General features: G+C 43.9%; 1 long non-coding RNA gene across 2 annotated transcripts; it reads left to right on the top strand.

Annotated features, from left to right (window-relative positions):
- Positions 1–2453: 2453 nt before the first annotated feature.
- Positions 2454–10985, top strand: LOC137368993 (uncharacterized). 2 transcript variants are annotated; one of them, XR_010974852.1, is made up of 3 exons: positions 2454–2641; positions 3918–4101; positions 10801–10985. It is a non-coding gene; the product is annotated as an uncharacterized lncRNA (long non-coding RNA). The 2 variants fall into 2 exon arrangements; XR_010974851.1 differs by lacking the exon at positions 10801–10985 and adding an exon at positions 7153–7686.
- Positions 10986–27699: the final 16714 nt, after the last annotated feature.

The following is a 27699-nucleotide window of genomic DNA, read 5'->3' as shown; positions in this document are numbered from 1 at the left end:
CACTAGCAACCCTCTGCTCCCACACTTCATAAGCCTCAATGAAGGCACTTCAGTTTTCAAGCACACATTCTACACCTTCTACTGCAACAACTTCCCCTCTTGCCCAAGCATGCTTCCTCTCTATGAATACTATGCTAATTTGCCTTCAATATCTTCAAAACGCCAGAAAGGATTCTTCTTGCAGGAGAACTGGCATACAACAGGAGGTGAGAGTACAAGAACAGGAGGAGGCATTGCCTGTATGCACAACTTGACACCAAGGGAGGAAGTGACGATCAGGATCACTGGCAGAGATAGGATAATGCTATTAACGAATGCAGTGGGCTCCTCCGAGGGAGTCAATGCCATCCTGGACTTGGCAGGGGAAGCCTATAATCTTTGGGCACCCTGCTGTTTATGGTTGTCTGTATGGAAAGTGATGAAAGTTTTCATTTTAGCAAACCCGGCATCTGCTATCTGCTATCTGCTTAATGCAAGCATGAACTGAAGACTGACTGATGTCTCACATTAAAACCGAGGCAAAGAAATTCAGGGCTGCATGATCTAAATTGTAACAGGCAATGAAGTGTTGGCTGTGGCAGTGGGTTACAGGCCTCAATGCAGGAGGCAACACAACTCTCTGACAGTTTCACTAGACAAGCGTAGCCTCCTTAAGCACTGATCCTCAGATAAAGGCAGGTATGTTGTCCCGACCCAGATACTCTTTTGAGAGGGTAAGGATTCCTGTTAGCATGTCTCTTTCTGTCTGGTCTCCCTGCAACACTATGTGCTCATTCTTCCCATCCTAGCTCTCCTTCCTCTAACCATAGTGGAATTTAAAGAGCCCCCACATGTAGAAAATAACATGTTACCAGAAGGCTCAGATGGTTGTCCAGCCACTACAAGTTAAAATGGTTTAAGCAGTCAAAAATCATTACACACTGCCAACAAAATGTCTCCCAAATCTTTGCAGCATTTTAAATAAAAACCTTAACTGCTACCTCTCAACCTGTACTGCTTGTGATATGTGGGCAAGTTGAGGAGGTGACAATGGCAGCACAGATTGAAATGATTACAGCATTATCCACATCAGCCTGACAACATTAGCTGACCACTATGTGAGTATGATAATTAGGCCTTCACCTCTTTCTGGCAGGAATGCTGGCTGCCTAAATCGAGGTCCACCTGAACATTGGAAAGGGCTGTAAGTCCGTTTTTCCCCCTCAATTTTTGTCTCAATACAGCCCCATTTATAGCCATAGATGACAAATATCGGCTCTGTGAGCTTAAAGGGTAGATAACGATTTCAGTGGTAGTGTGGTTAAGGGAGGGCAGAGATGGGCAATACTGGGGAGATACAAGTAAGTGGTTTGGGGCTTTGAAGTTCAGCTTAGGATCAAGCAAGGCTCTGAGTTTCTGCATGGTTTGGTTCAACCTAAGCAAGCAGTTGGGTGGGGTTGTGTATTTGAGGGCAAAGCCAAATTGGATGCCTTTGATCTTATCAGCTTTCAATTGGAGAAAAGCCAGGCTTATCCACAACTTAATGTGAGACAAGCAATCTGACAACATGATGTTGGTCATAGAGCCAAGGATGGCACTGGAGAGGTAGAACTGGATGTCATCAGCATCCACGTGGAACCTGAATCTATGTTACCAACATTTTCTTGTTGCAGAATTAAGCATTATTTCAAGAAAGATGCCAAAATATTCCGTTTATTTAGAACACTGACACTTGTTCTATTTAAAAGGGCTGGGCGTGGAGAATGTTGCCTGAAGACAGAAGTAACAGGTGCATTTGCCGTTCACAAATCAGAATTTGAATTGTGTTTGTATTGAATGTATAAGCATATTCATTACCTTGGCCAAATCTCTTAACGGTAACCAACTACTAGTAACCATTATTGATATGTGTGTGTTCATTTAGGACATCAGTGCATTGATGCAGTGAACCCAACAGTACTTTCATAGAAGACATTAGCCAGAACTACAAGATGTACGGTGATTGTGAGTGAGTGTACTTATAATGTTTGACTTGGAGCAAGATCAAGACCACCTCATTTATTTGAGTTTGGATCAGATGATGCTTATTTCTCAAGCTTCAGAAAAGTGCTTGCCAATAATTTGATTCTGGTGAGATCTTTTTACGACAAATATTTGCCCAGGATTATGAAGGTTTATTCAGTGCTTTCTTTTTAGTAGTTAACATAGAGTACTGTTGTGTTTTGTTTTGCCTTGACTCTGTCAGTGTTGTAAATGAATAGTCAGTCACACTCTGTTTCTATTTTTGTATTGTTTTTTCTTTCGTTGACATTTTTAGTAAGTATACACAGGTGCTAGCCACAAACCTCAAAGTACTTTGTGTACTCTGGTGAAAATGTTCAATAATTTGGAAGATATCTTAGTTCAGAAAAGATCCTCAGGGTGTGAAAAAACACGAATGAAGACTTGATGATAACTGCAGACTGATGAAGTGAGAACAGTTATCGACTGATAAATCAACCTGAAGCACAATTACATACTTACATTCTTTGGACATTTATAGGATTGTTTAATACCGGTATATGAAGGTCTATGTCTCGTACATCCATCTCACTTTAAAAAGGAATGCAAGGAAACTGAGGAAGGGGTTTTATGGGCCCTGAAAGAGCGGCTATCGTGGCAGGTGGGTGACTTAATTAGGAGTGAGCTGATACTTCACATTCCTGACGGCGGGTTTGTTTTTAGATGAATTCAGCGCGTGTTTGCGGAGGGTTGGGATTCACCTCATTCTGTGGCGGGTTCCAGTGTTCCATACATTTGCATCGCAAGAATACTTATTACCTTATCATTATTTCAAATTAAGTCCTACCTACCAGATTAAATCAGCGGCGCACAGAAATCCTGAGGCACCCAGATTACATTCGTTTAAAGGTGGCGTGTGCCAGTCAGCTTTGTGAAATTGTGTTTGAGGTCAGTGGTTTTGTTTCTTGAACTCTTCGGCACAAGGAAGGCCAACATTGGAATGGATTTTTGGCTCCAGGCTTGGGATCAGCAACAGCGATTCTTTTGCGGTGATGGCACGGAAAGCATTGGGTGGGGGGGGGGGCCGGTGAGGAGGTTACAGGCTGGGGTATCAAGTGGGTGGAGGAGCAGGGGGAGGGTACACGGGGAAGACGCAGGGTGGGGTATCGGGTTGGTGGAGGTGCAAGGGCGGGAATGGTATAGCATTCATGTTGTGTACTACCTGTTTGCTGCTGTTGGATGGGGGCGGGTGTGTTTGGAGCAGATAATGACTGTGATGATCATGATGGGTCTAAAGGGAGGGGTCAATGGCAGGGTCCTGTGTGGCAAACTCAGGGTACTGACTGGCAGAGAGAACGGTGACAGTCATAGGGGGCAGTTGGATTCAGTGGGGGGCGCAGGTCGAGACTTAGGGTATCATATTCGATGATATCATAGGGAAGAAAACAGGACTCGGCATTGAGGTGGAGAACTGGAGGATCTAGGGTGATAGTAGGGTGATATCAATGGTGACAAGTATAGGTACAGTGGGGAGAGATGGCATGTATAAGTTAATAGTAATCCAGTGAATGGTTATGGGAGGAGGTTCAAGGGTCACAGAGGGAAGGTTTAAGGTAATGTTGGGTTGGTCAAGGAAGATAGGTGCAGGCCGGAAGCTGGCAGGAGGAGGTTGGAAGGTGGGGAAATTTGCCTGGACCATTTGTTCAAATGAGATCATAAACCATGTGTCCAATCGAGGAATGCAAATCAAAGTGGGAGGATGGGTGGGTGGATCTTAATCTGTGTACAATGTTATGCGCATATAAACTAACTGCTCATGACATCAATGGTTGAGCACCGTGGCAAAACAAGGTTGAAGTTTAATGCTTGTCACATTGCAGTAGTTGCAAAGCTGCAAAGACATGGGTCTCATACATCCAATATTTCTACTCCCTCAGGAAGAAGAGCAGAGGATGCGACTGAGGCGGGCTCTTGTCACTCAGTGGCTGATGCCGCAATGCCAGCAGCAGGCAGCACAAGAGGAGGAGGCTGCTCAGAATGATGCCATCCAGAGAAGGCATCATAGAAGATGGGTGCTGGCGCGTCAGCGCATCCTCAGAACAAGGACAAACTACCTCATTTGTAAGCATCAAAGCGTGCCATAGGGCATCCATAATTATTATCCTTTTCACCTTGGCAAGCTAAAATGATAAACAAGAATCTATCAAAGATTAAAACAATTAAATGTATTGATACATAATCACATTTCTAGATAATATATTTTATGTCACCTTTGTGCTCATAATTCTTTAATATTTATCTTTCGGCCACTATGTCTTGGTGCTACCCTGACATTAGCAGCTGAGGTGGAGGCAGTTTGCTCAGTGTCCTACCCCATTGCCCTGGATGACTGTGGTGGATGTCCTCAGGAGGAGGGAGGCCTTGAGGACTTCAGCCTACTGGAGGTCTCCAGCATTGGTGTTTCAGCATCCCCCTTGTGCTCGCCTGCTAAAGGTTGGGGGGGATGGGGGATGGGGGTGGGTGCCGATGTTCTGGGGGAAGATGAGACGCCACTTATCCTGGATTGTCCTGAGAGGAAGGCCCAGGGCATCGGGCACGTGCTTCTCCTCCATCTGTCTGCACGACAGCACCTGCCTGTCTCCCTGAGGGGAAGGGGCACCCGGAGGGAGGTCCAGGTTCCTCATTCCCCTCTCGCTTAGACACTGCTGCATAGAGCCAACGCCTATAATGATGGAGTGCAGGTCAGAGTGCATTTGGATCCAGTGCTCAACGAAACTCGTCATGGATCTTGCCAAACTCTCCATTGAGGAAACCAAACACTCATATGCCTGGGACATGGCAGACGTCATGGTTTGCATGGACTCCTCCATGGCATGTGCAAAGCCATGCATGACTTCTGGCATCTCCGAGATATTTTCACCATGAGATCACTGCACTTCCAGCAGAGTTCTTTTAGCCTCAAACAGAGGATCATTTAAGAGTGTGAGATTGAGCAGGGGCCTGGTACTCAGCAGTCCTCTGATTGTCAGGGGATCTGGCTGGCACATGCTCCCTCAGCTGATGGGACTTGTCTGTGTTGTACCCACCAGATTGTGACCCAGATTCTAATTGCAAACCCCCTCGCAGACTACGTGGATGCATCTGCACTGGCGAAGGTGGAAGAGGAGGCAGGTGACAGTGCATCCTCTTGGCTTCTGAGTGCCTTTCACCTTATGGGTACACCATTGGACAGTGTTGTAGTTAGAGTTTAATAGTCAGCTATTCTCAGAGCTCTAAATCTGATTCCACTATGAGGGATTGTAAGATTCTGATCAGGTGGTGACCAGCCTCTTTCCGGCATGAAGGCTATTTGTCTGGCCTCTACATTTTGACCTTACCGGAATGACTGGTCCTATTGGTAGCAAGATTACCATTGTTCCATAGATTACATAGGATATACGGCACAGAAACAGTGACCAGCATTTTATCTTGGCAATGGGGGCCTCGAACACTGGCTAAAGCACCGGCGAGAGCGCTGTGTCATCTCGTCTGGGGAAGGCCCATCAGATTATGTGCCTATTAGGCACTTAATTGGACAATGGCGGGCCTTCCCTGGGATTAAGGACCCTGGTGACGGAAGTTCTACCTGCTGAGAGCTGTCAGCCAATCAGAGGCCGGCAGCTGTTTAACTGAACAGTGCCATTGCAGAGGCAGGCCTGAATTTTACGAGTGCGCCGCAAATCACAGCGGCGCGCTTTGAAGTTGGCGGTCCACCCGCGTGGATCACCCTTTGCTGAGCCCCTGCGATATTTTGCGCGGGGGCTCATTTAAATGGAGGGGGCTGGAGCGGCCGCCCCCTATGATGTAAAGGGGACGGCTGCTCCATCTCCAGCAATGGATTCTGGCGCCACCACGCAGGCGCCAGCACAGTTTTTAAAGGGCTTACTGGTAATTGTAATATTTAAAGGCGTCACTGCAATTAAAAGTGGAAATGAAATTTAAATGTAACTTTGAAACCCCTCTCCCACCTTCCCACCACTGAGTAAACAATAAATAAAATGACCTATCCCCCCCCCAAAAAAACACCTTTTGTTATGCTGAACATTCACCCCCCACAACTTCTGAACCTTTGACCTTCAACCCCTCTCCACCATACCCACGACCAATGAGAACGGTTTTCACTGCTCCTCCCACCTCCTGACCTGCAAATTTCAGTCCTGCCCCTCCTCTCCACCAGATTATGAGCCTATCAGGTTATGTGCCAATTAGGCACTTACTTGGAGATCCGAAGGTGCAGAAGTTCCTTCCACCTGCCGGAATATCGGCTTGGGACGGCTATTGGGTTAAGATAAGGTAATTTGCATTTATTTAATATGATTTGAATATTAAAATGAAGGCCCCACCGCCAAGCGGTGAGGGGGCTGCACCAAGGCTTCGCTGCCTCCGGTAAAATGCAGCAGGCCTCCCAGCATCAGGGGTCGTGGTGGGCCTCTCCCGGAAGGATTTTCCGGGACACCCGCCCTGGTAAAATTCAGCCTGCGGTGGCTGTTGCGGGTATTGGATTCACCAGAGGCACTGGACCCAGGTTTTGCGGGGTGGGGGGTCGCGGTGGAGAGGGTCGCGGTGGAGGGGGTTGTAGGGGGTGTCGGCAATAAGGGCAGGGGAGTGGCTGTCAGTGGGCCCCCGCTTCCAAATGCTGGGTCCCTCAGTTAGGCACTAAGTGCATTTTAACAGGTTTGCTTGCCGTGCTCCCCATGCAGCGACAGGCCAGGCCACCACTGAACTAATACCAGCAGGGGGGGTGGGATAGGGCCCTTAATTTGGCATTAATTGCCCACTTAAGGACCTCAATTGGCTGTTCACAGACCTTTCCGCCTCGGACTTAATCCCCCTTGCCACCGTCCCGCCCAATTAAATGCTCTCCCCACTTCCAAACCCGAGGTAGGGAACAGGATAAAATTCCCCCCAGTGTTTTAACTCTTCAGGCCATGGAGACACCATGGACTGCCTACGAGTGTCCTTGTCTCCTTTTTGACTGCAACCCCGCGCCTTCACCACATTTAGGTTGTATTGAAGATGGAGATAAGGTTGAGATGACAGCATCTTTCATGAAAATGATGGTGACAATCAACTAAAAAGGCTTTTACTTCTTTCTACCATTTCTTTGAATCAGTGCTCCATTTTCCTTTTCAGATGGACATAAGAGATACTACAGCACAATTCATAGAAGAGCAGGACAGTTTCACAGTGTCCTCTCCAACATTAATCCTTCAACCAATGCTTGTAACCGATGACCTGTTATTTCTTGCATTGTTGTTTGTGTGAGCTTGTTGTTTGCAAAATTGGCTGCTGTGTTTCCTTACATTTACTACAGTGACTACAAATGAAAAGTATTTCATTGGTTGTAAAACACTTTGGGATGTCCTGAGGTCGTGAAAGATGATATGTAAATGCAAGTGTTTCTTTCTTTTCCAGTGCCAAAAATCCTTAACATTGAGGTCTTTGTCTGAATCAGTAATCTATTTTCCACACCATTACATTATAATTTCTGATCAGGACATCTGGAATACTGCCTACCTCATAACTGATCCAGGTCATTAAAATGCTGAGAGACATGAATAATGTAAGCATACCAGGCTATGGATATGAGTGAATGTTGCATTAGAGAACATAACCACAACATTAACAAATCTCAAGTAGACAAGAGACTAGAAAATTTTCTCAATAAATGCTAATGAGGTTTGAATAAAGTAGATGTAAATTTAGAAAGACATTGTCAGTTTTGCTTGACTATCTTAGGGGTTAAGGAGAAATTTGGGACAGCTTTTCTCTAATTGATTAAATAAATGGAGTAGAGCCCATGTTATACAAAGTCTATAGAAGGAGTGAACTGGATGGACCAAAAAATCCCTTCTACAAATATACAAATATGACAGGCAGGTAAAGACTAACTTGTTCATCAAGGCTGCCTCACACTCCTGATGGCTGGAGCATCATGATCAAACACTTCCATAGGTCATCTGAAATTTTCTGAATCCTCCTTCAATTTGGCATGTTTGTCTTCATGGTGATGAAAAACATCACACTTAAAACATCTTAAAAGCTATTCCTTGCACTCATCCTTCTGAAAGTCGGTTGAATATTTAAAGTGAATAATAACTAAAAGAGCTGGAGTTGGGAAGGATCTCGGAATGGAATAGTCATAGAGTTATACAGCACAGAAACAGGCCCTTCGGCCCATCGTGTCTGTGCTGGCCATCAAGCACCTATCTATTCTAATCCTATTTTCCAGCACTTGACCTGTAGCCTTGTACGCTATGGCATTTCAAGTGATCATCTAAATACTTAAATGTTGTGATGGTTCCTGCCTCTACCACCTCTTCAGGCAATGCGTTCCAGATTCCAACCACCCTCTGGGTGAAAAATATTTTCCTCAAATCCCCTCTAAGCCTCCTGCCCCTTTCCTTAAATCTATACCGCCTGGTTATTGACCCCTCCGCTAAGGGAAAAAGTTTCTTCCTATCTAACCTATCAATGCAACTCATAATTTTGTACACCACAATCAGGTCCCCCCTCAGCCTTCTCTGCTCTAAGGAAAACAACTCTAGCCTTTTCAGTCTCTCTTCATAGCTGAAATGCTCCAGCCCAGGCAACATCCTCTGCATCCTCTCCAGTGCAATCACATCCTTCCTATAATGTGGTGACCAGAACTGTACACAGTATTCCAGGTGTGGCCTAACTAGCGTTTTATACAGCTCTATCATAACCTCCCTGCTCTTATATTCTATGCCTTGGCTAATAAAGACAAGTATCCCATATTCCTTCCTAACCACCTTATCTACCTGTGCTGCTGCCTTCAGTGATCTATGGACAAGTACACCAAGATCCCTCTGACCCTCTGTACTTCCTAGGGTCCTACCATCCATTGTATATTCCCTTGCCTTGGTAATCCTCCCAAAATGCATCACCTCACACTTCTCAGGATTAAATTCCATTTGCCACAACTCTGCCCATCTTACCAGCCCATCTATATCGTCCTGTAATCCAAGGCTTTCCTACTCACTATTTACGACACCACCAATTTTCGTGTCATCTGCGAACTTACTGATCATACCTCCTGTATTCGCGTCTAAATCATTAATGTACACTACAAACAGCAAGGGACCCAGCACCGATCCCTGTGGTATGCCTCTTGTCACAGGCTTCCACTCGCAAAATATAGATGACATTTTTCTTTATATTTACTGAAAGATTGAAGAACTAACTCAGTTATCCCACAGATTCAAAGCAAAATATGTACCTTAACTTTAAGCTTGGAATAAAGAAGGAACTTGCAACTATGTAACACTGTTCACATCCTCAGGAAAGCGATTTACAGGCAATGAAGTATTTTTGAAGTGTAGTCACTGGTGCAGTGTAGGATTCCACTACAACAATAAGTTAACAAATAATATAAACTACTGTGAAAAAGAATGATTTAGAGGAGGAACGAGGGACGAACAAACAAATAAAGTACTTGCATTTTAACCGAATTCTGCAAGTTCACTATCGGATGTGCAGAAAAAAATAAGGGCTTGATTCTATGTACATTTTACAGTGTGCTGGCATTGTTAATCTCAGTCTGACCTTAGTCTACACACTGCCATGAATGAGCACTGAATTTTAATTTTTCCACCTCTGTGCTCCTGATTACAGCTGCACAATCGCTGGGATGTATATTAGTCTGTTGGCAATCTGTTTCCTTTTGGTATCACAGTGCAGTATATCCAAGTTGTCTTTCTGTGCTCTCTGCAAGCACCAGGGCAGATTGATGAGATTTCTGTTCTTACAGTTGTATGAAGTAGCCATTCCTCACAATAGTATGTGCACGTGAACTACAGCATTGGATGTTCATTACTTCAGGCATGGCAAGCTTCAATAAACATACTTGATGGAACAATTCAATGGATTAAGGCATTCGATAATCTTTGGTTTGCTAATCTTAGCGTTTGCGTTTAGCACTGCTTTCAACGTTCCTGCTCCTCAAAATAGGAGTGAAAAAACTGAACATAAAGTGACAACAAAGACCAATATAACTTTGTTAATAAGTTGTTAAAAGGCAGGATCAAAGAACTTACGTGGAACTTCACAGCTGTACATTTATATTAAATAGTGAATATTTTACTTCAGGTAAGACCCAGAGTTAGTAAGGTTAATGAAGGGCAAACTTTCAAAGTATCACCACAGCAGTGATGGAAACGAATGACAGAGAGGAGCGTGCACGTAGAAGCCATTCATGGATTTATTTCAGTAGAGAGGAGGAAAAGGAGAGCACATTTTAAGTGCACAAAAGCCATAGGAGGTACGTGACCAATAGCAGATACGAATGGTTGCATCCCAAAAAGGTTAGCCATCTAGGCAAGGCTGTGACTGAGGAGGTTGTGATGGAGGTGTGCCACCTGAATCACGAAAACCTACAGAGGCTGTCAATTGTCCACTGCACTCCTAGTGCCAATAAACACCTTTAGCTTTAATGCTACAGGGTTCTTCCACATACTCAAAGAGAAAAAAAGACAGTTAAACAATGGTTAAAATACATCAACTTTTATATTGCTGTGTCCTTTCCATAACCTCCATTTACCATCAGCTAATAACCCTGGACACCTATTTAAAATAGGCATTGTTAGTGGAATGCATACCAGAACGCCATGCCTAACAGATCTTGAAATACATATTATAATGCATATATCTTTTACAATTGCTGTGCTGCTCTCTTTCATGTTTGGGCTTGTCCTGTGCTGATACTTTATTGTTTTACAGTAATATTCATACCTTATCATTGTGTTCTTCTCCTGCTTCCAGGCTTCCTGCTGGGTCTTCCAAGTCACAAAGACTGCATTGACATTGACTCACATGTATTGCCAGGCTTCCTGCCTTCTTAACATGCTGGGGTTATCCTACACCACCAAAAATGTGCTTGCGTTGCTCCATCAGCAACTTAAAAGAGTCTTGTCAGTGAAGCAACAAATTCTCTGCTGGCATTCAGACAATTTCTCCCATATTTGTGCTTTCCATAGCTTCATTAGCATAACTTGCATATTATTAGCTGTTTGAGAAGTGTTTTAGGATAAATATTGTGGGTGTGTTGTGATTAGCTCTTAACTCTTCATTGCCTTCAATAAAATTGCATTCTTACAAATGACAAGTTTGAAGGATATGGTTCCACAACTTTATCATTTTGCTGATTTTGTAGAAAAACACACATTTTCCCATGTTCCATGAAAAGAAAAATGGCCTAAGGTAATCTAATATACCTTCAACTGTTACACTCTTTACAGTTCCACTTGGCTACTTTGAATATTAAAAGATTACTTACAACCCTCCGAGATATCAGTGCTCATCTAATTCCGGTCCCTTAAGCATTCTCGATTATAATCGCTCCACCGTTGTGGCTGCGCCTTCAGCTGCATAGGCCCATAGCTCTCAAATTGCCTCCCTACAACTCTCCATCTCTCCACCACACTTTCCTCCTTGAAGATACTTCTAAAAACCTACCTCTTTGACCAAGCTTTTGGTCATCTGACCTAATATCTCCTTATGTGGCTTGGTGTCATATTTTGTTTTATAATGCTCCAGTGAAGCGCCTTGAGACCCCAGGTTAAAGGATTGATCATTTAGAACTGAGATGAGGACATACAAACATATGTACGAACATACGAATTAGGAGCAGATATAGACCATTCGGCCCCACTAGACTGCTCCGCCATTCATTAAGATCATGGCTGATCTGTTTGTGTTTTGAATTCCACACTTCCATCTACCCCTGATAACGCTTGATTTCCTTGCCTAACAAGAATCTATCGACCTCCGCCTTAAAAATATTTAATGACCCTGCCTCCGCCCCTTTTGAGGCAGAGAATTCCAAAGTTGCACAACCGTCTGAGTGAAAATAATTCTCCTCATCTCCGTCCTAAAAGGGTGACCCCTAATTTTAAAACCGTGCCCTCTAGTTCTGGACTCACCCACAAGAGGAAACATCCTCTCCCCATCCACCTTGTCTAGACAGTTCAGGATCTTATAAACTTCAATTAAGTCTCTCCTCACTCTTCAAAACTGCAGTGAAAACAGTCTGTCCAACCCTTCCTCATAAGACAACCTGCTCATTCTCGGTATCAATCTAGTAAACCTCCTCTGAACTGCTTCCAACGCACTTACATCCTTCCTTAAATAAGGAGACCAAAACTGCACACAGTATTCGAGATGTGGTATCACCAATTCCCTGTATAACTGAAGCATAACATCCTTACTTTTATTTTCTATTCCTCTTGTAATAAAGGATAGCATTCCATTAGCTTCTTTATTACCTGCTGTACCTGCATAACTTTTTGTGACTCATGCACTAGAATCCTCTGCACTTCGGAATTCTGCAGTCGTTCTCCGTTTAAGTAAACTCTGCTTTTTTATTCTTTCTGCCAAAGTGAACAACTTCACATTTTCCCACATTATACTCCATCTGCCAGATTTTTGCCCACTCACTCAACCTATCTATATCGGTCTGCAACCTCCTTATGTCCTCTTCACAACATACTTGCCTACCTATCTTTGTGTCATCTGCAAATTTAGTTACCAAGCCATCACTCTCCTCATCTAAGTCATTGATATAAATTGTAAAAAGCTGAGGCCCCAGCACAGACCCCTGCGGGACTCCACTCATCACGTCCTGCCAATCAGAAAAGGATCCATTTATGCATACTGTCTGCTTTCTGCCAACCAGGCAATTTTCTATCCATGCTAATATGTTACCCCCTACACCATGAGCTCGCACTTTGCGCAATAACCTTTTATGTGGCACCTTGTCAAATGTCTTCTGGAAATCCAAGTACAATACATCAGTGGGCTCCCCTTTATCCACAGCACATGTCACTCCTTCAAAGAACTCCAAAAAATTGGTTAAACATGATTTCCCTTTCACAAAACCATGCTGAGTATTCCCGATTCACCTTGAGGAGAAACTTCTGCACTCAAAGGCTTGTGAATCTTTGGAATTTTCTACCCCAGAAGGTAGTGGATGCTGCATTGTTGAGTATATTTAAGGCTGAGATAGACAGATTTTTAGTCATTTTTTTAATTCATTTGGGGGACGTGGGCATCGCTAGCTAGGCCAGCATTTATTGCCCATCCCTAACTGCCCTTGAGAAGGTGGTGGTGAGCTGTCTTCTTGAACTGCTGCAGTCCTTGGGGTGTAGGTACACCAACAGTGCTGTTAGGAAGGGAGTTCCAGGATTTTGAACCAGTGACAGTGAAGGAACGGCGATATTGTGTTCAGTTCTGGTCGCCTCATTATAGGAAGGATGTGGAAGCTTTAGAGAGGGTGCAGAGGAGATTTACCAGGATGCTGCCTGGACTGGAGGGCATGTCTTACGAAGAAAGATTGAGGGAGCTAGGGCTTTTCTCATTGGAGCGAAGAAGGATGAGAGGTGACTTGATAGAGGGGTACAAGATGATGAGAGGCATAAATAGAGTGGATAGCCAGAGACGTTTTCCCAGGGTGGAAAGGGCTATCACCAGGGGGCATAATTTTAAGGTGATTGGAGGAAGGTTTCGGGGAGATGTCAGAGGTAGGTTCTTTACACAGAGAGTGGTGGGTGCGTGGAATGCGCTGCCAGCGGTGGTAGTAGAAGCAGATACATTAGGGACATTTAAGCGACTCTTTGGTAGGTACATGGATGATAGTAGAATGAAGGGTAGGTAGTTAGTTTGATCTTAGAGTAGGTTAAAGGTTCAGCACAACATCGTGGGCTGAAGGGCCTGTACTGTGCTGTACTGTTCTATGTTCTATAGTTCCAAGTCAGGATGGTATGTGGCTTGGAGGGGAACTTGCAGGTGGTGGTGTTCCCATGCATTTGTTACCCTTGTTCTTCTAGGAGGTAGAGATCGAGGGTTTGGAAGGTACTGTCGAAGGAGCCTTGATGAGTTGCTGCGGTGCATCTTGTAGATGGTACATACTGCTGTCAATGTGCGTCGGTGGTGGAGGGAGTGAATGTTGAAGGTGATGGGTAGGGTGCCAATCAAGAGGGCTGCTTTGCCCTGGATGGTGTTGAGCTTCTTGAGTGTTGTTGGAGCTGCACCCATCCTGTCTCTCGGAATCAAGGGATATGGGGAAACGGGTGGGAAAGTGGAGTTGAAGCAGAAGATCAGCAATGAACATATTGAATGGTGAAGGAGGCTTGAGCGGCCGTGTGGTCTACTCCTGCTCCTATTTCTTATGTTCTTATGAGGTATTTTATTACATTAAGGGGTGCTATATAAATAAAAGTTATTGTTGTTACAAGGGGATTACGTGCTGCAGTAGATTACAATGCTCTTCTTTTTACCTCTGAAACCTGGTCTGAGTGTATTCTGGACACTATTGCCTACATTTTCTGATTGTAATGGTAACAGCTGTGTTCTCGCACCCACGCTTTTTGGGATTTTCTTCTCCCTGCTGCTTTCACATGCATTCAAGTCCTCTGAAGAAGGAACTTTCCTCCACACAAGATCAGGGGGCAGGTTGTTCAACCTTGCCCGTCTAAGAGCGAAGTCCAAAGTACGGAAAGTCCTCATCAGGGAACTCCTCTTTGCTGACGATGCTGCTTTAACATCTCACACTGAAGAGTGTCTACAGAGTCTCATCGACAGGTTTGCGGCTGCCTGCAATGAATTTGGCCTAACCATCAGCCTCAAGAAAACGAACATCATGGGGCAGGACGTCAGAAATGCTCCATCCATCAATATTGGCGACCACGCTCTGGAAGTGGTTCAAGAGTTCACCTACCTAGGCTCAACTATCACCAGTAACCTGTCTCTAGATGCAGAAATCAACAAGCGCATGGGAAAGGCTTCCACTGCTATGTCCAGACTGGCCAAGAGAGTGTGGGAAAATGGTGCACTGACACGGAACACAAAAGTCCGAGTGTATCAGGCCTGTGTCCTCAGTACCTTGCTCTATGGCAGCGAGGCCTGGACAACGTATGTCAGCCAAGAGCGACGTCTCAATTCATTCCATCTTCGCTGCCTCCGGAGAATACTCGGCATCAGGTGGCAGTACCGTATCTCCAACACAGAAGTCCTCGAGGCGGCCAACATCCCCAGCTTGTACACACTACTGAGTCAGCGGCGCTTGAGATGGCTTGGCCATGTGAGCCGCATGGAAGATGGCAGGATCCCCAAGGACACATTGTACAGTGAGCTCGCCACTGGTATCAGACCCACCGGCCGTCCATGTCTCCGCTTTAAAGACGTCTGCAAATGCGACATGAAATCCTGTGACATTGATCACAAGTCGTGGGAGTCAGTTGCCAGCGTCCGCCAGAGCTGGCGGGCAGCCATAAAGGCGGGGCTAAAGTGTGGCGAGTCGAAGAGACTTAGTAGTTGGCAGGAAAAAAGACAGAGGCGCAAGGGGAGAGCCAACTGTATAACAGCCCCGACAAACAAATTTCTCTGCAGCACCTGTGGAAGAGCCTGTCACTCTAGAATTGGCCTTTATAGCCACTCCAGGCGCTGCTTCACAAACCACTGACCACCTCCAGGCGCTTATCCATTGTCTCTCGAGATAAGGAGGCCAAAGAAGAAGAATGGTAACAGAGATCTATTCATTGAATTGGTTACTGTCTGCATTACAATCAGAACATCTGGACCTATCTGCAAGGCTTGTAAGTGGAATGACTTGAGCCAGTCTCAATCTAATTAATGGCATGAAATCTGCCTTTATTGCTGTAAATTAGCAGTATAACTGAGAAACCAAAGAGCTGAAAATGGATTTGTCACACTGGTGCAACAGAGCTGTTGTTCACATGTTGGGGTAAAATCCATTGTTAAAGCAAAGAGAACTTTACTCTGCATTCAGTTTTGTTATCGTTGACTTGGGATTGTTGGTTACCAACAATGGATTTTTAAAGTGGGAAAAGTGTAGAATTCCCTCAAACTGAGAGAATGTCAGCCCATTAAATCAATAAGCACAAAAGTAAACTTCAACAAAAATATATATATTTTAAAATATCACTTGCAGTCCTTTTAACTTCTGTGCAAATAGAATAAAATACTTCATGGCGAAACGGGTGATGACAGACATTGAAATGTGGTTGTTATATAACACATATGTAATTGCACAATTAATGATATAATTTAGCTCTTACTGTGCTCTGAGAAGTGGCATTGAATGCAGCAGCTGCATTGAAGTATAAAAATATTGAGATTTGGAATGCCATTACAGCAAATCTCCTTGCATGTGTTTTGTTCTGTGCTTAAATGTTTTTCAGTGAGATAAAGTTATGTTACAGTTATCATTCTTGTTTTGGGCCTGCTCTTTATCTCACTACACATGATGAGAGTTTGGACTACTGTGCACAGCTGTACCCTGCCCTAGTACTTTTAATCTAATGAGGGCAGGAAAGTGTAATACGTGCCAAATGAGTAAATCAACCTACTGTTACATTATTAGTTGTTGATTTTCAAACATATTTTAAATGATTATTAGTTAATGATCAGTCAAATTAATTGTTCTAATGGTCAAAATCCAAGTGTGAGTTTTGTGGCCTCAGTTCTGCCTCTATGTTGTTATGATCATTTCCTGGGAGACTTGAGTTCTGGTTTTTGTTACATGAGCTCAATGCTTACATAACAAGCAGCTGTTGTGCTGCCTGGAATAATTCCATGTGTTTCAGTATGGTGGCAACATTATTGCGATACTGCTTACAATCACAGTTATAAACTGACACTATTCCTGATTTGTCCTTGTCTGGCGTTAAAACACAATTCCCAGGCTAGGAACTGCTGTTGGTAGTGTTAATGTATGAGTGCTTAGTGAACGTGTATCAAATTCCACTCACTGCTATATTAACAGAAGTGTTAATGCCTCGGATAAAGTAGCAGAGAGGTGTTTGATATGAGATATTAAGGGTTTATATGATAACACATCATCAACAGTAATTTCTACCCTCTGTTGAACAGAAGTGCTCGGAATGAATACTCTCAAGCAAGCAGTAATCTGTTTCTATGGCAACCCATGGATGGTTTCTGGAGATAATCACTCAAAATTTCACTGAGGCCTGGAAAATAATGCGGGGAAAATTGGTGGAAATGGGCTGATAGAAAATTGAATGAAATGAAGGGTCTCCATTCTGCAAAAGCAATAAAGCCAACTTATCATTGGGGTTGGCGTGGGTGTACGGGAGTTTCATGTACCCGAGACAAGGCCCGTGGTGTAGGAAGAAAGTGGGGCTAACAGGAGGGCTTCATCTTCACCTGAACACACCTTACAGCTACTGGAACATAGGAACAGGATTAGGCCATTCATTCCCAACTACCTGTTCCACCATTCAATTAAATCATGTTTAATCTGTACCACAACTTAATTAACCCATCTTTGATCCATATCCCTTGATACCCTTACCTAACAAAGATCTATAGATCCCAGTTTTGAAAAATTCATTTAATCCAGTATCCACAGCCTTTTGGGGGAAGAGAATACCAGATTTCCACTACCCTTTGTATGAAAAAGGGCTTCATGATTTCACCCTGAATGGCCTAGTTCTAATTTTATGATTGTGCCCTCTTCCTCTGAGTTCCCCTGTACCTGTGGAAGTAGCTTATCTGCATCTCAATCAAATCCATTTATGATTTTCAACACCTCAGTTGAATCACTCCTCAACCTTCTAAATAAAAGGGAGTAATAACCAAATTGAAGCAACCTTCATAATTTAACCTTTTTAAGCCTGTTATTCTCATTTTCATTACACTCATTCTGCTAAATATGCACTGTAACCCTCCAAGTAAAGCTTCCTCCTTTGTGTGCAGAAATCTGGTCTCCGGCAAGAAACCGACATCTGAGGAACATATGGGGCTGGACTTTACCCTGCCCATGACGTTGGGCTCTGTGGTGGGGGGGGGAGTGGGGTGCGGGGAAGATTGTTCCGGCAGAGGCATGCCCGGCTCAATCCTCCCGGCGGCAGCGAGGCACTATGGCAGCCCCCTGCCACTGGGCGATGGGACCTAAATTTAAATAATTAAATTACTGACATGCATAAATTTATATTAACTTACCTTAAGTTTTCCTGGCCCACCACAATCATCGGCGCAGTGGCCGGCACTCCTGCGCCGATGATTCCCCGTCTGGGAAAAGCCGGCATGACACTGTTGGGGAGGGGGGAGGATTGAGGTTTTCAGTGAGGGGTGGGGAACAGAGTCAAATAAACGTAATGGGTGTAGGGGATGGTGGGAAGGGGTGAACTTTAAACTTCTGTAGTCTGTGGGGGGCGGGAAGTTCAGATTTAAAAGGTAAGTTTGACATTAAAATGTGTCACAGTCTGCAAAAGAAAAGGTTACACTCAGATTTCACTAGTATTGATCATGGTGGACAAAGAAGGGAGGAAGCACTGGCTGCAGACAAGCTTTCCTGCATCACCCAAGCATGTTTTGTACATGGTTGACTAAAGCATGAAAATAGGCCAGATTGACTGTTCATATAAGTGGAGTAGTATGGGGAATAATCAGAGGCTTTCAGCTGTGCAGGTGCTGATTTTTGTGATGTCTAACCTTCTTAGACCTGTGTTCACTTTGGAATGTCTAGACAATACAGAACTCGTGAAGTTATTAATTCAATTCCCAAACAATGGGATGATTTAAAATGAGGACCGTTAAAAGTGACAGAAAATGCAGCCTTGGGAGCTACGATACTCGAACAACATAAAGGTGCCATTGACATTCTGAAAGCACAGTTTAAGAACATTCCAGCCAGTTCGAGTCACTGGCTTTGTTATCAAAACAGGTTTTTGATAAATCCTGCACGTCCTAATTTTGTTCCTTTCTTTAAGTTAAGGTTATATCTGATATTTAGCTATTAAAGTAAAATATCTTCCTCCTCTATGTGTGACTTACCTCCAAGTTACGGTAACATGCATGCCAGATGCAAAGAACTCCCACATTATAATGCTTTTAATTTGTTGCCCACCATTTTCTCCAAAAGGATTTAGGCACAATTGCTTATCACAAGGAAATCTCATGGTTGCCTTTTACTAAGCTACCACTGCCAATAGCGACCTCCCTTACTGGAAGGTAAGAATGCTTGAAGCTACAATTTCCTGCTGTCATTAGTAAACCATTTGTTAAATTTGTTTTCAATTAGCTTTTATGAAAGGCTAAATTATTATTCCCAAAGGAACCTTTTGTGTAATGGTTACAAATGCTATTAATTGATAACAGTCATCTACAGTATTTGAATAGTATTTGCTTTACATTATCCGAAATTTAGTATTTTCCCGGAACCACCTTTTCCTGGGACCTTAATTACAATGCACGATTAAACCACATTGTGGCAGTTCTATTTTCAGATGTTATTGCAATGATAAAGCAAAAACGTCAGCCTATTTAATTCTGATTTTTTTTGAGCTTCAAACCTCATCAAAGCAAAATTTTCTTTTGAATCAATGTTTCTTTCTTTCATGCATTTGAGTCCCACTTCCCTTCCCCAGTTTTTGTTTTGAAGAGGTTACTGCACCAGGCTTAGACTGAAATAGCCTTTGGAGTTTGTTTCCATATTGACTCAAGGTTCAGTAGTCCAGTAAAGGCTTTTGTGACAGAAGATGAATTTTCTCCACATCTTAAATTGGACGCAAATCCTCCTGGCACTGATACTAAAGGCTGGATTTTACGGGTCCCCCGAAGCAGGGCCAGAGGTGGGAGAGGGGGGGAATGGAGAATCATGACGGGTGGCAGGAGGGTGGAGGAGCCGTTGCCTCCTTGTCACAAAGCGAACTTACTGAGGGCCAATTGAGGCCCTTAAGTGGCCTATCAATGGCCAATTAAGGGCCTCTTCCCGCCGCCGCTGGGATCTTACCCATGCAGGGAGGGCATCTTGTAAAACTAGGTGCCCTGCTTGTGGGCTTTGGCGGGGTGGGACCTGCCTCTGTGGACAAACTGTGGCTTACAGAGGACCCCTGCCAGGAATCACTTCACTCCCCTGGGACCTCCCCATGGACTGCACGATCATCCCTTCGCCCCCAGCTTGCCAGGGCCTGCTGGATTGGGCCCGGTGACCCCACCTCACCTAACTCTGGCCTGGGGCTCCAGCGCTGGGCCTGGGTCCAAGGTCTCTGCAGTACTGGCAGTGGCCACCGTATGTGGTGGCACTGCTGAGCTGGCAGCTCATGCAGGCGGGATCCCCATCTTTAAAGGGACAGGGATCCTGGCTCATGAAACTTTGATGTAAAGAACACTAGAGGATTGCTCCGGGGTGGGGGGTGCTGGTGGGGGCAGGAAAAGGCTGATGCGGGGTTCCCTCTGTCTTTTTGGTCTGCTGCCGAAAGCCCCGCATCCTACACAAAATCCACTAAGAGTGCATTCACCCCTCCAATTGATAGTCCAACATGCTAGGAAGGACACAAGCAACATATTAAGAAGGCATAAAGTCTGCACAAATTCCAGTGAGACATTCAACTGAGGAGGAACAGAATCAGAGACAAGGGAGAGAACAAGAATAACAACGATTAGCTGTATTGCACCTTTAACATAGTAAAACATCCCAAGGGACTTCACAGGAGCGTTATCAAACAAAACTGACACTGATCTACATAAGGAGATATAGGACAAGTGACCAGACAATTAGTCAAAGAGATAAGTTTTAGGGAGCACCTTAAAGGAGGAGAGGGGGGCAGAGAAGTTTAGGGAGAGAATTCCCGACCTTAGAGCCTAGGCAGCCACCAATCGTGGGACGATGGAAATTGGGGATCCACAAGAGGCCAGAATTGGAAAAGTGAGTGATCTCAGGGCTGGAGGAGGTTACAGAGATAGGGCGGGAGAAGGCCAAGGAGTGATTTGAAAACAAGGATGAAAATCTTAAAATCAAGGCATTGCTGGACCGAGAGCCTATGTGGGTCAGCAAGCAAAGGTATGGAGGAAGAACGGGACTTGCTGCGAGTTAGGATATGAGCTGTAGAATCTTAGATGGGCTCAAGTTTACAGAGGGTGCAAGATGGGAAGCCAATCAGAAGAGCATTGGTATAATTAGGTCTAGAAGGTAATAAATCTAAAAGGTGGGAGAGAGAAAACAGGAAACTATAGGACAGTTAGGCTGATATCAATAGTAGGGATAATGCTAGAATCGATTAGGTAACAGGGCACTTGGAAAATCATAATATGACTGGACAAAGTCAACATGGTTTATGAAAGTGAAATAATGTTTGACAAATTTGTTAAATAAGGAGAAGCCAGTGGATGTAGTATATTTGGATTTTCAGAAGGCATTTCATAGAGTGCTACACAAGAGGTTGTCACACAAGATTAGGGCTCATGGAATTGGGATGCAATGTATGAGGATTGGATTGAGGATTAGTTAATGGATGGAAAACAGAGAGTAGGTCATTTTCAAGAAGGCAAGGTGTAACTAGTGGAGTGCCGCAAGGATTAGTGCCTGGCCTCAGCTATTTATAATCTATATCAATGACTTAGATGAGTAGACCGAATGTAATATATCCAAGTTTGCTGACGATACAAAGCTAGGGGATGTAAGCTGTGAGAATGATGAAAAGAGGTTGCAAAGGTTTACAGACCGGTTAAGTGATCGGGTAAGAAGATGGCAGATGTAGTATAATGCAGGTGTTACGACCAGGTGAGACAGAGGTCTGGGGTTCCCTTTCAGCCTTCACATGGTCTTACCATAACAGGGTTTAATTTTAAACACACCGTGTTTATAGCTCCTCCTTGGTGAATCCTTGTTCATCGCTTTCCAATTATAAGGCAAAGAATCCAGCACAAACAGGCTTTCTTAGGTTTAGAGAAGCAAAGTTGAAATTTATTAAACTTAAACTCTAATTCGGTTAACGCCTATGGATACACGACACACCCCACGCTAGCATGCATATGTGATACACACATGCAAATAGAGACAGGAAAGAGCAGAAGAAAAAATAAAGTGGAAAAGTTTGAGGCAATATCTGAAGAGTTGTTGTTATGGTTCTTCGAGCTCACTGTAGAGTCCTTGATTATAGGTAGATCTTGCTTTTCGTCAGGGCCCAGTATTCTTCTTAAACCTTGTTCGCTGTAGGAGACTTTTCTCTCTTGTGTCTTCAGTGGATTTAGAGGCTTTTGAGAAAGAGATGAGAGCAGACAGATAGGAGAGGCTGTGACGAGCCAGCCAGGAGAGATCTTCTTAGTCCAGGAGCATTCTGCTTTCTGCCCAAACTGTTCGTACAAATTCAAAAATCTCAGGTTGCCAAGCAGGATAGTCATGTGACTAAATGGTCTGACCACATCTTGGATTTACCACCTTAGCAGTCTCTGGATTCAGAGGCTTGTGAGAAAGAGATGGGAGCAGACAAGAGAGAGATCTTCTCAATCCAGGAGCAAACAGACTTTCTGCCCAAACTGTTTGTACAAATTCAAAAAATTCAAGATGCCCAGCGGGTTAGTCATGCGACTAGCTGGTTTGACCATGTCTGGTGATCAAAAGTCCATTGTGGATTGAATGTCGGGGAATGGCTGCTTTGTCTTTCCAAACACTGTATGTTAATATGCAAATGTCTTTTCCAGCCATGGCTGATCTGTTTAGCAAGTCCTTTCTTCACTTCTGTAACAGTTTAAAATCAATGTTCATGACAAAATTAATGTGCCTCATTCTTGCAAATGGGGGCCTAGCATGACAGTGAGGAAATGTGAAATTACCCACTTTGATAGGGAGAATGGGAAAACAGAGTTCACAGAGATTTGAGTGTCCTTGTACAAGAATCACAGAAATTTTTCATGCAGGTACAACAAGCAATTACGAAGGCAAGTAATACATTAGCCTTTATTGCAAGGGGGTTGGAGTATAATAAGAGTAATGAAATCTTGCTGCAATTATACAGGCTTTGGTGAGATCACACCTGGAGTATTGTGTACAGTTTTGGTCTCCTTACCCAAGGGAGGACATACTTGCCTTAGCGGGAGTGTAACAAAGGTTTACTAGACTGATTCCTGGGATGAGAGGGCTGTCCTGTGAGGAGAGATGGAATAGAATGGGTCTATATTTACTGGAGTTTAGTAGAATGAGAGGTGATCTCATTGAAACATACCAAATTTTTAGAGGGCTTGACAAGGCAAATGCTGAGAGGCTGTTTCCCCTGGAGTGTTTCGAACTAGGAGTTATAGTCTGAAGATTTAGGACGGAAATGAGGAGAAACATCTTCACTGAGAGGGTTGTGAATCTTTGTAATTCTTACCAGAGGACTGTGAATGCTAAGTTATTGACTATATTCAAGACTGATCTTATTGAATGGTGGAGCAGGCTTGAGGGGCAGAATGGCCTACTTCTTATGCTCTAAGGAAAAGAGTCAGAGAGAAGTGGGAGAAGAACTTCTAAGGAGGGACAGAAATTAGGGAAAAGGGGGAAACAGCTTTTAAGGAGGAAAAGAGCCAAGGAAAAAGGGCAGAATAACTTTAAAGAGGAACATAGAGAGGAGAAAGGGAGGAGACAAGACCCTTCCTTTTCGCTGGTTATGTCATCCATATAAGTTGTTCATCTGTAATATTTTCTGGTTCTGATAAAGAGTCAAAAGCCATTAACCTTACATTCCTCTCTTGACATGCCTCTGACCTGCTGAGTGTTTCTAGCATTTTCTGTTTTTATAACTGATCATAATCTCAGTCTGGAAATCTTGGTGTATGCAAATGGATGCTGTATTTGCCTATATAACAATGACTGCATTTCAGAAAGTAGTTCATCGTCTAGAATGTGCTTTTGGCTATCCTAAGCACATGAAAGGTCTTACAAATACAAATTCTTTCCTTCCATGTTGAGTACAACATTTAATGATTCAGGCAACAATGGATCAAATTCAGGTGTTATCTTTTATGACTGAATTGCTTGTATATCATATTAGATTTCCATTTGCGTCATTCACATGACTTTAGCCTTACATTGCAAGTAATACAGAGTCATAGAGAGATACAGCACCGAAACAGGCCCTTCGGCCCACCGAGTCCGTGCCAACCATCAACCACCCATTATACTATTCCTACTTTAATCCCATTTTCCCATATACTTCATGACAAAAAGACTTCTCATGAACAGATAAACTGACACAACCCCTAACTTAATCACGTGTAACAAGCATAACAACAAGAGATTTTTTTAACTTTGTGTTTTTAATAATATGTAGAAAGATATTCTCCAAAGATATACTACTCGCTTCCCAACCAGGTGGTTGCAGTGTGATAGAAGTGGAGTTCTCCACCCACAGGTGAAAGAGCTGCGATATCTTTGCCACACCTTTGCAAGAGCACTTTGTGCTAGCCAACTACAGAATGCCAATGAGATTGATAACAGCCAAGAAAATGTGTGGCCCATTGTACCAGGATTGCACACACCCTCTAGTAACCTCCAGTGCTAACCCAGCTAGAGTTTTCGGAATCAGTGGGAGGTTACCCTGATAGAGTTTGTCAGTTTAGGATGTGGGGTGGGGATGTTGAAAGGAATTTGTCAGGTCCTGACAGAAAGAGGTTCAGGTGGCAACCTGCAATCTTCTCTTTGGAAGGGGTCCACATTTCAATATAATAAAAACCTAACCCCTTTTCGTAGTGGAGCGTCTAATCCTGCCCTGCAGCATAATCTCACCAAATAGACTACCAATCATATGCCAGATCTCACTGAAGGTTGGGAGTGCCCATGCAATGCTGGGGCCTAGCACTTCTGAGTTTTAACCTGTTTCCATCCCTTCCACAACACTTTTGCCAGAGTGACAGTGGGAATGCAGATGAGGAACAAAGAACAAAGAACAAAGAAAATTACAGCACAGGAACAGGCCCTTCGGCCCTCCAAGCCTGCGCCGATCCAGATCCTCTATCTAAACATTTTCTATTTTCTAAGTGTCTGTATCTCTTTGCTTCCTGCCCATTCATGTATCTGTCTAGATACATCTTAAAAGACGCTATCGTGCCCGCGTCTACCACCTCCGCTGGCAACGCGTTCCAGGCACCCACCACCCTCTGCGTAAAGAACTTTCCACGCATATCCCCCCTAAACTTTTCCCCTCTCACTTTGAACTCGTGACCCCTAGTAATTGAATCCCCCACTCTGGGAAAAAGCTTCTTGCTATCCACCCTGTCTATACCTCTCATGATTTTGTACACCTCAATCAGGTCCCCCCTCAACCTCCGTCTTTCTAATGAAAATAATCCTAATCTACTCAATCTCTCTTCATAGCTAGCGCCCTCCATACCAGGCAACATCCTGGTGAACCTCCTCTGCACCCTCTCCAAAGCATCTACATCCTTTTGGTAATGTGGCGACAAGAACTGCACGCAGTATTTCAAATGTGGCCGAACCAAAGTCTTATACAACTGTAACATGACCTGCCAACCCTTGTACTCAATACCCCGTCCGATGAAGGAAAGCATGCCGTATGCCTTCTTGACCACTCTATTGACCTGCGTTGCCACCTTCAGGGAACAATGGACCTGAACACCCAAATCTCTCTGTACATCAATTTTCCCCAGGACTTTACCATTTACTGTATAGTTCACTCTTGAATTGGATCTTCCAAAATGCATCACCTCGCATTTGCCCTGATTGAACTCCATCTGCCATTTCTCTGCCCAACTCTCCAGTCTATCTATATTCTGCTGTATTCTCTAACAGTCCCCTTCACTATCTGCTACTCCACCAATCTTAGTGTCGTCTGTAAACTTGCTAATCAGACCACCTATACTTTCCTCCAAATCATTTATGTATATCACAAACAACAGTGGTCCCAGCACGGATCCCTGTGGAACACCACTGGTCACACGTCTCCATTTTGAGAAACTCCTTCCACTACTACTTTCTGTCTCCTGAGGAGACAGGAGCTGAGGATTTTTGGCCCCAATAACTCTTAACTAAGGCAGGCTGCTTCATGTTCAATTACATGTATGAGAAGTTGGAGGAAGATCTAAGGGGTGGAATTAAAGAAAATGAATACAAAAAATTGAATTTAGCATAACATTTTGAATTTAATAAAATGTATTGAGCACCATGGAAAAGTAATTAACAGAATAGATCTCTTTTATAAGGCCCTTGGATATAACTTTAACTCTGAAATAATGTTCATTGTATTAGCTGCCTGATTAATTGAGAAGCATTTAAAGCTTTACAGAGCATTACACTGTGGTTTTCTTATAACACATAAAGACTGTACAGTGAAAGGGGGTGGGGGATTAGCTTTGTCCATACAATATGAAGTTCTTCTTGATCCCAATTCAGTTTTTACTGCTTACACAATAGAGTACAGTTTCCAGGCAGCAGGGCCATCAGAAAGTGCTAAGTGAGACCAAAAAATGCAGCAGAGATCCATGGTGCTGGATCCCTACACAAATCACACAGGGCTTAATTTTCTGGACAGTCTTTTAGATAAACAATATTCTGAGTGAGTGCTTCATTCTAATATTGTGCACATAATTACCCAAGGGGATTAGAACTGCCAATGGATTTCCAGCAGTTAGATTTCTGTCCACCAACAGCAGAATGAGACACGGCAATTTTAAGCACGAGGCTTCATTAACATGTCACCGGCCGACTTTCTGCCTTGAATGGACAGGAAGTGCACAGGAAGTGGCTATCATCTTATAGAAAGTCAGGCAGCCCCTGGACACCCATGGGCACTCAGGCAGGTCTGGGTTTCAGGAGGGTATGGTATGGAAATGAGAGGGTGTTAGGGCAGTGGAGACTGAGACTTTCTTTGTGGGGCCCAAAGGAGTACTCCTGTTCTTTCTGGCTCCACCCACAAGGAAGAGTAAAAACCTCACATAGAATGGCTTGTTCTTCACCTGAGATGGACTGCCTTCACTTAGCCTCAGCCACATGTACAAATCCATACATACACACCTGGGAATGCTCCATCACACCTGCCTTCACAGACTCTGCATCAGCAGGAAGGCTGTGACAGATTTGTGCTGGCTACAGGAACCTAATCTCCAGTCAAGCTCCAATAGAGGGATAGTATTGTCAGTGTCAATGAAGGTGACCGCTGGCCTGAACTTGGTCCAAGCTACCACAGGTGATGTCAGTAGCATCGGTCAATCTGCAGTGAAATGTAGTACCAAACATGAGGCAAACATCTTCATTAGCGTCTCTGTGGAAAATTGGCAACAGAATGTGAGAGCACTGCAGTTTTGACACAGTGGAGGATCCGCCAAATTCCACAGATTTCTGAGACTAGGCCCCTACACACAATGCCATGGCTTTCATGACTAGCTAAGGGTCCCACTCCATCAACATGTAGGGGATGTCAGTGACCAGCAATGTTAGGTCATACTGGTGAATATCCCGGGCAGCAGTCATGATTCCTTCATTTTAATACAATACCACCTGCCTGGTTTATTTGATGGAGAAGGCAGAATGGGAGGATGTCTCTAGCTGACAAAGGCTACCCTCTTCAGCCCTAGGACATGACACTAGCCAGAAACACCAGTTGAACAATTAGACAAAGAAATGCATACATCATCAGGATAAGGAAATATTACAGGACAATCCCACCAGAGCCTCTAAGATTATCTTTGCCTGCTACAGACTGCACAGCATTGCCACCCAAAGAGGTTTAATCATGGAGCCAGATTAGCCAGAACATAGCCTGCAACCCACTCATTCAGCATATCTTTAATGTTAGCAGTCATTTGTGATATTGGAGTGTGGATTCAGATAAGGACAGCACTGGGACACTCATATCAAGTAAAAAAAACAGCATCAGTAAATTTAATGTGTTGTCAGTCTTAATGTTA

Source organism: Heterodontus francisci, chromosome 4 (assembly GCF_036365525.1).
Source record: "Heterodontus francisci isolate sHetFra1 chromosome 4, sHetFra1.hap1, whole genome shotgun sequence".
Lineage (NCBI taxonomy): Eukaryota > Metazoa > Chordata > Chondrichthyes > Heterodontiformes > Heterodontidae > Heterodontus > Heterodontus francisci.
This window is presented reverse-complemented; position numbering and strand designations above follow the sequence as displayed.